This window comes from Procambarus clarkii, chromosome 22, assembly GCF_040958095.1.
Source record: "Procambarus clarkii isolate CNS0578487 chromosome 22, FALCON_Pclarkii_2.0, whole genome shotgun sequence".
NCBI lineage: Eukaryota > Metazoa > Arthropoda > Malacostraca > Decapoda > Cambaridae > Procambarus > Procambarus clarkii.
Genome location: NC_091171.1, coordinates 37,618,307 through 37,625,796, shown reverse-complemented (window position 1 = coordinate 37,625,796; position 7,490 = coordinate 37,618,307). Strand labels below are relative to the sequence as shown.

Sequence of the window (7,490 nt, the reverse complement as noted above, 5' to 3'; positions counted from 1 at the left end):
ACCAATCCTAAGGCTTGACACCTATCCTTAGGCTTGACACCTATCCTTGGGCTTGACACCTATCCTTGGGCTTGACACCTATCCTTGGGCTTGACACCTATCCTTAGGCTTGACACCTATCCTTAGGCTTGACACCTATCCTTGGGCTTGACACCTATCCTTAGGCTTGACACCTATCCTTGGACTTAACACCTATCCTTGGGCTTGACACCTATCCTTGGGCTTGACACCTATCCTTGGGCTTGACACCTATCCTTGGGCTTGACACCTATCCTTAGGCTTGACACCTATCCTTAGGCTTGACACCTATCCTTAGGCTTGACACCTATCCTTGGGCTTGACACCTATCCTTGGGCTTGACACCTATCCTTGGGCTTGACACCTATCCTTGGGCTTGACACCTATCCTTAGGCTTGACACCAATCCTTAGGCTTAACACCTATCCTTAGGCTTGACACCTATCCTTAGGCTTGACACCTATCCTTGGGCTTGACACCTATCCTTGGGCTTGACACCTCTCCTTAGGCTTGACACCTATCCTTGGCTTGACACCTATCCTTGGGCTTGACACCTATCCTTAGGCTTGACACCTATCCTTAGGCTTGACACCTATCCTTGGGCTTGACACCTATCCTTAGGCTTGACACCTATCCTTGGGCTTGACACCTATCCTTGGGCTTGACACCTATCCTTAAGCTTGACACCTATCTTTGGGCTTGACACCTATCCTTGGGCTTGACACCTATCCTTAGGCTAGACACCTATCCTTGGGCTAGACACCTATCCTTAGGCTTGACACCAATCCTTGGGCTTGACACCTATCCTTAGGCTTGACACCTATCCTTAGGCTTGACACCTATCCTTGGGCTTGACACCTATCCTTGGGCTTGACACCTATCCTTGGGCTTGACACCTATCCTTAGGCTTGACACCTATCCTTAGGCTTGACACCTGTCCTTGGGCTTGACACCTATCCTTGGGCTTGACACCTATCCTTAGTCTTGACACCTATCCTTGGGCTTGACACCTATCCTTTTGCTTGACACGTATCCTTAGGCTTGACACGTATCCTTAGGCTTGACACCTATCCTTAGGCTTGACACTTATCCTTAGGCTTGACACCTATCCTTGGGCTTGACACCTATCCTTAGGCTTGACACCTATCCTTGGGCTTGACACCTATCCTTAGGCTTGACACCAATCCATGGGCTTGACACCTATCCTTGGGCTTGACACCTATCCTTGGGCTTGACACCTATCCTTAGGCTTGACACCAATCCTTGGGCTTGACACCTATCCTTGGGCTTAACACCTATCCTTGGGCTTGACACCTATCCTTGGGCTTGACACCTATCCTTGGGCTTGACACCTATCCTTAGGCTTGACACTTATCCTTAGGCTTGACACCTATCCTTGGGCTTGACACCTATCCTTAGGCTTGACACCTATTCTTAGGCTTGACACCTATCCTTGGGCTTGACACCTATCCTTGGGCTTGACACCTATCCTTGGGCTTGACACCTATCCTTGGGCTTGACACCTATCCTTAGGCTTGACACCTATCCTTAGCCTTGACACCTATCCTTAGGCTTGACACCTATCCTTGGGCTTGACACCGATCCTTGGGCTTGACACCTATCCTTAGGCTTGACACCTATCCTTGGGCTTGACAACGATCCTTGGGCTTGACACCTATCCTTAGGCTTGACACCTATCCTTGGGCTTGACACCAGAGACGTAACTCCCCCCTCATATTTCCCGCCAGTCCTACTACCTCCTCGTTTACTTTAATGGTTGTGTGCACAAAATTCCTTGGAAACCTCGCAGTAAATTTTGTGAGGGAGAAACTGGCTCACTCCTCCATCGAAGACGGCTGAAGAGGGTGGTATAGGGCCTGGGGGAGATGACACGGCCACCATCTCACCAGGTCCAAGTAAAACAGTGTAGGCAGAAGCACAAGTAAGCGACCTATGAAGACCGGACCAAAAAATAGCAGTTTCCAGCCCACCAGGAGGCAAATGATTAAAAAGGAAGCCACAGGTGCTGCTCCTGGTGGTCCAACAGTGGAAGCCACAGGTGCTGCTCCTGGAGGTCCAACAGTGGAAGCCACAGGTGCTGCTCCTGGTGGTCCAACAGTGGAAGCCACAGGTGCTGCTCCTAGAGGTCCAACAGTGGAAGCCACAGGTGCTGCTCCTGGAGGTCCAACAGTGGAAGCCACAGGTGCTGCTCCTGGTGGTCCAACAGTGGAAGCCACAGGTGCTGCTCCTGGAGGTCCAACAGTGGAAGCCACAGGTGCTGCTCCTGGTGGTCCAACAGTGGAAGCCACAGGTGCTGCTCCTGGTGGTCCAACAGTGGTAGCCACAGGTGCTGCTCCTGGAGGTCCAACAGTGGAAGCCACAGGTGCTGCTCCTGGTGGTCCAACAGTGGTAGCCACAGGTGCTGCTCCTGGAGGTCCAACAGTGGAAGCCACAGGTGCTGCTCCTGGTGGTCCAACAGTGGTAGCCACAGGTGCTGCTCCTGGAGGTCCAACAGTGGAAGCCACAGGTGCTGCTCCTGGAGGTCCAACAGTGGTAGCCACAGGTGCTGCTCCTGGTGGTCCAACAGTGGTAGCCACAGGTGCTGCTCCTGGTGATCCAACAGTGGTAGCCACAGGTGCTGCTCCTGGTGGTCCAACAGTGGTAGCCACAGGTGCTGCTCCTGGTGATCCAACAGTGGTAGCCACAGGTGCTGCTCCTGGTGGTCCAACAGTGGTATCATGTGTTCCCTGAGGTAAGGGGAACGTTGTTGACAGTTGTGTAATGTTGACCTCTCTCAGGCTCTCTTGACAGGGTGTACCGCCCTCAGGACAAGTCTCCTCAACCAACGAAATAGTGTAAGTTGTGTAAAAGAACATATCGAGGCCATGCGGTAGGATTGAACGCTCGTTCTTGGAGTCCCCCCCGGGCACATGCTATGACCCCGGCCTCTATACGCTGTCAGTGATACATCAAGTTGTCGTGGTTCGACTGTGTCAAGCTGTGTGTATTTATATTATTTGGACAGAGGGTTTGGGTTGTTATGGTGCTATGGTGCTATGTGTGACCTAATTATATGTCATAGATGCTTTGGAGAAGCAAGGACTTGCAGGCAGTGGGGTCGCGGTGGGGTCACGGTGGGGGTCATGGTGGGGGTCATGGTGGGGGTCATGGTGGGGGTCACGGTGGGGTCATGGTGGGGGTCATGGTGGGGGTCATGGTGGGGGTCATGGTGGGGGTCATGGTGGGAGTCACGGTGGGGGTCACGGTGGGGTCATGGTGGGGTCACGGTGGGGGTCACGGTGGGGGTCATGGTGGGGGTCACGGTGGGGTCATGGTGGGGGTCACGGTGGGGGTCATGGTGGGGGTCATGGTGGGGATCATGGTGGGGGTCACGGTGGGGTCATGGTGGGGGTCACGGTGAGGGTCACGGTGGGGTCATGGTGGGGGTCACGGTGGGGTCACGGTTGGGGTCATGGTGGGGGTCATGGTGGGGGTCACGGTGGGGGTCACGGTGGGGGTCACGGTGGGGTCATGGTGGGGGTCATGGTGGGAGTCACGGTGGGGGTCACGGTGGGGTCATGGTGGGGTCACGGTGGGGGTCACGGTGGGGGTCACAGTGGGGTCACGGTGGGGGTCACAGTGGGGTCACGGTGGGGATCACAGTGGGGTCACGGTGGGGGTCACAGTGGGGTCACAGTGAGGTCACGGTGGGGTCACGGTGGGGGTCACAGTGGGGTCACATTGAGGTCACGGTGGGGTCACGGTGGGGGTCACAGAGGGGTCACGGTGGGGGTCACGGTGGAGGTCATGGTGGGGGTCACGGTGGGGTCACGGTGGTGGGTCCCAGTGGGGGTCACGGTGGGGTCACGGTGGTGGGTCACGGTGTGGGTCACGGTGGGGGTCACGGTGGTGGGTCACGGTGGGGTCACGGTGGGGGTCACGGTGGGGTCACGGTGGGGGTCATGGTGGGGTCACAGTGGGGTTACAGTGGGGTTAATATATATGCTCGTAAGGACATTAAATATTGTGATCGTTTTGAACTTTGGACATAAAATCTCAACTGGAAGAAAGTCTTACAAAGTCTAATTTATATAAGAGATTAACTAAGGTAAGAGCTGAACAAGGCCGTTGAGAAAGTCGCAAAATTAACACAAAGTCTAAGATCGTCTTGTTGATTACTAAGGCTCCAAGTTAAATTCCTGAAGCCCTTTTTTGTTCCACGTTTAGCTCGACCTTGACCAACCCAACCACTTGGGCTGGACGGTAGGACGACGGTCTCGCTTCCTGCTGGTCGGCGTTCAATTCTCGACCGTCCAAGTGGTTGGGGCACCATTCCTTTCCCCCGTCCCATCCCCAATCCTTATCCTGACCCCTTCCCAGTGCTATATAGTCGAAATGGCTTGGCGCTTTCACCCTGATAGTTCCCTTCCCTTCGACCTTGACTAGGGTGACCCTTAGCCTTGAAGACTGACTCATTACTAAGCCCTTGTGTTGACATTAGCAACAAGGGGCGACGTACAGTCATTTGATTATTGACTTGTAATGAGAAAGAAAGAATGTTATCAAGGGGAAAGCGCCAAGCCATGACAAGTATGTAGCACTGGGAAGGAGGTTAGGATTAGGATTTGGGATGGGACGGGGAGGAGGAATGGTGCCCAAACACTTGGACGGTCGGGGATTGAACGCCGACCTGCATGAAGCGAGGCCGTCGCCCTACCGTCCAGCCCAAGTGGTTGGGCACCACGTCTACATAGTCACCATCTCTAATACTTCCGAGACCTGATTCTGTTTTCTGGTGCAGTTTTGTCGTCTAGATAACAAGCTTGTTTACTGTGTGTGTGTGTGTGTGTGTGTGTGTGTGTGTGTGTGTGTGTGTGTGTGTGTGTGTGTGTGTGTGTGTGTGTGTGCCAGGGTGTGCACGCGGGCGTAGGCGCGCTCCTAAATGTGCTCGCAGAATGGTGCCTTTCCAACCGTCAGTTGTCTCACGAGTTCCGTCCTCCCTGTTTGCTGTCTTGACTAATTATGTGACCCATTCTCCTGCTTACATAGTGGTGTTTGTAACTCTGTGCACCATAGTGCAAAGATTGACGTTCTAAGCAATTAGATAGTCAAATTTTGTACTATTCACTTTATAGTCGGAAAAAATGAAGCTAAAAAACGAACTTAAATATTCCTAGGCCTGGTATAGTACACACATGTACTATATTACGCCTCAGATATCGTCTATTAGGCTTAGGAATGTTAGGTTGGGTTACTTAAGTTTATCTTTGCAAAGTTGAAAATAGTTTTCCGGTTTGTTCAACTCAAAATAAAATGAACAAATGCACAAGGACCGTGATGAGGGTATGTACTTTTACCATGTCGTGGAACAGTCGATTAAGGCAGCGTTTCGGATCCTCTCGGACGTAGATTCGAACCCTCATCCCGGCCATTGTGGATTTGTTCAAGTGAAATGTTCTAACATCCCTGTAAAATATCTACGCCTGAAATTTCCATCCTATATATATCCCTATTGTAACCTGCGTTACACTGAAGAGTCCTTTTTGTCAACCTCTATTCATCTGAAAATTCTAATGTCTTCATCATTCCGTCTCTCGCAGTGTTTTGGAAATTAAAGAACAAATCCACAAGGGCCGTGACGAGGATTCGAACCTGCGTCCGAGAGCATCCCAGACGCTGGATTAATCGACTGAGCTACGACATGGTATAAGAATTGCAACCAGAAATTCAACTGAATTTACATGTGGATTTGTTCATTGATGCATCACGCTATTGTGATTTCTGTGTGTTCTGGAGATTAGTTCCCTTAGCCTCTCCTCAGAGTTCAATCCTCACAGTTCTTGTTCTTGATCAAGTTTGGCTTTGTTTCTTTAGGCGGGAATTGCCAGCGTGGGTGATGGTCTATCTCAGCACGAGGTTCATGCATGTCGTAGAAAGGACTTTTGTAGGTTCCTAAACGCTACCTTTTTGTTTGTCAAATGTACATGTAGTGCTGAGGATATTGTTTACATGAACCTCCGGCGTCATGCTGGGGTTGTGCCAGCTCTTAACTTGTTTTCATTTTCTGTTTAAGGAAGTAATTTTCCTCATTTTCCATTATTTAATGAATATGAAAGATTCATTTGACTCACATTGACATTGACTGTGAGTTTGACTTAAAGATTCTCATTAACTTACTTTGATATGGGTTGAAGTTGTCCGTCCCTGAAGCTTATTCAGGGTGTAAAAAATACTCCTGTGTTCTCCCGGTGTTAGTAAATGTTGCATCGTTCGCAGACATCGATATAAACGCATCAACTTCTTCATTTGCATATGTCAGTAACAGTAAGGGGCCATATTACTGGTCATTGTGGTACTTGATTTGCAACTTTCTACTCTTGAGGCCTCTTCCCTCACCATAATCCCTTGTTTCTTATCAGAGAGGTGCTCTCTAATCCAATCTATAACCTTTCAAGTGTTTCTTACCAAAGAGTTGCTCTCTAATCCACTCTATAACATTTCAAGTGTTTCTTACCAAAGAGTTGCTCTCTAATCCAATCTATAACCTTCCTAGTGTTTCTTATCAAAGAGTTGCTCTCTAATCCAATCTATAACCTTCCAAGTGTTTCTTATCAAAGAGGTGCTCTCTAATCCAATCTATAACCTTCCTAGTGACACATCTTGATTCACTAATCTGGCTACAATCATGATAGGTGGAGTTGTACTTCTTACAACCTAATGAGACACATAAGCTTTCCCTTTCTCCTATCTTGACTACGGGCTCACCATAGGCCGTGCTACTTGGAACTTTTTGTTCCAGGTAGCTAATCTTAAGCAACAACAACCCCAATCTTGAGATTGTCTTGAGGCTTAGGGTCCCCGCGGCCCGATCCTCAACCAGGCCTCCTTTTTGTTACACCCTCCCGGGAAGTAGCCCGAAGCAGCTGTCTAACTCCCAGGTACCTATTTGCTGCTGGGTGAACAGGGGGCATCAGGGTGAAAGAAACTTTTTGCTCATTTGTCTCCGCCTCCACCGGGGATCGAACCCGGAACCTCAGGACTACGAATCCGAAGCGCTGTTCACTCCAGCTGTTAGGCGCCTAAAACGTTATTGCCAACAGCATTTGGTGTTCCCAGGCGGACACCCATCCAAGTACTAACCAAATCCAACGTTGCTTAACTTCGCTGATCGGACGAGAAGCGGTGGTGTCAACGTGGTATGGCTTACGTTATTGCTCTTGTGATTGTCAAACACTTCGGTGGTGTTGTGTGTGTGTGTGTGTGTGTGTGTGTGTGTGTGTGTGTGTGTGTGTGTGTGTGTGTGTGTGTGTGTGTGTGTGTGTGTGTGTGTACTCACCTAATTGTGCTTGCGGGGGTTGAGCTTTGGCTCTTTGGACCCGCCTCTCAACCGTCAATCAACTGCTGTACAGATGTGTGTGTGTGTGTGTGTGTGTGTGTGTGTGTGTGTGTGTACTCACCTAGTTGTACTCACCT

At 50.4% G+C, this 7,490-nt stretch overlaps 1 pseudogene; it reads right to left on the bottom strand.

The window, feature by feature from the left end:
• Positions 1-7,108: 7,108 nt before the first annotated feature.
• Positions 7,109-7,227, bottom strand: LOC123761620 (5S ribosomal RNA; annotated as a pseudogene).
• Positions 7,228-7,490: the final 263 nt, after the last annotated feature.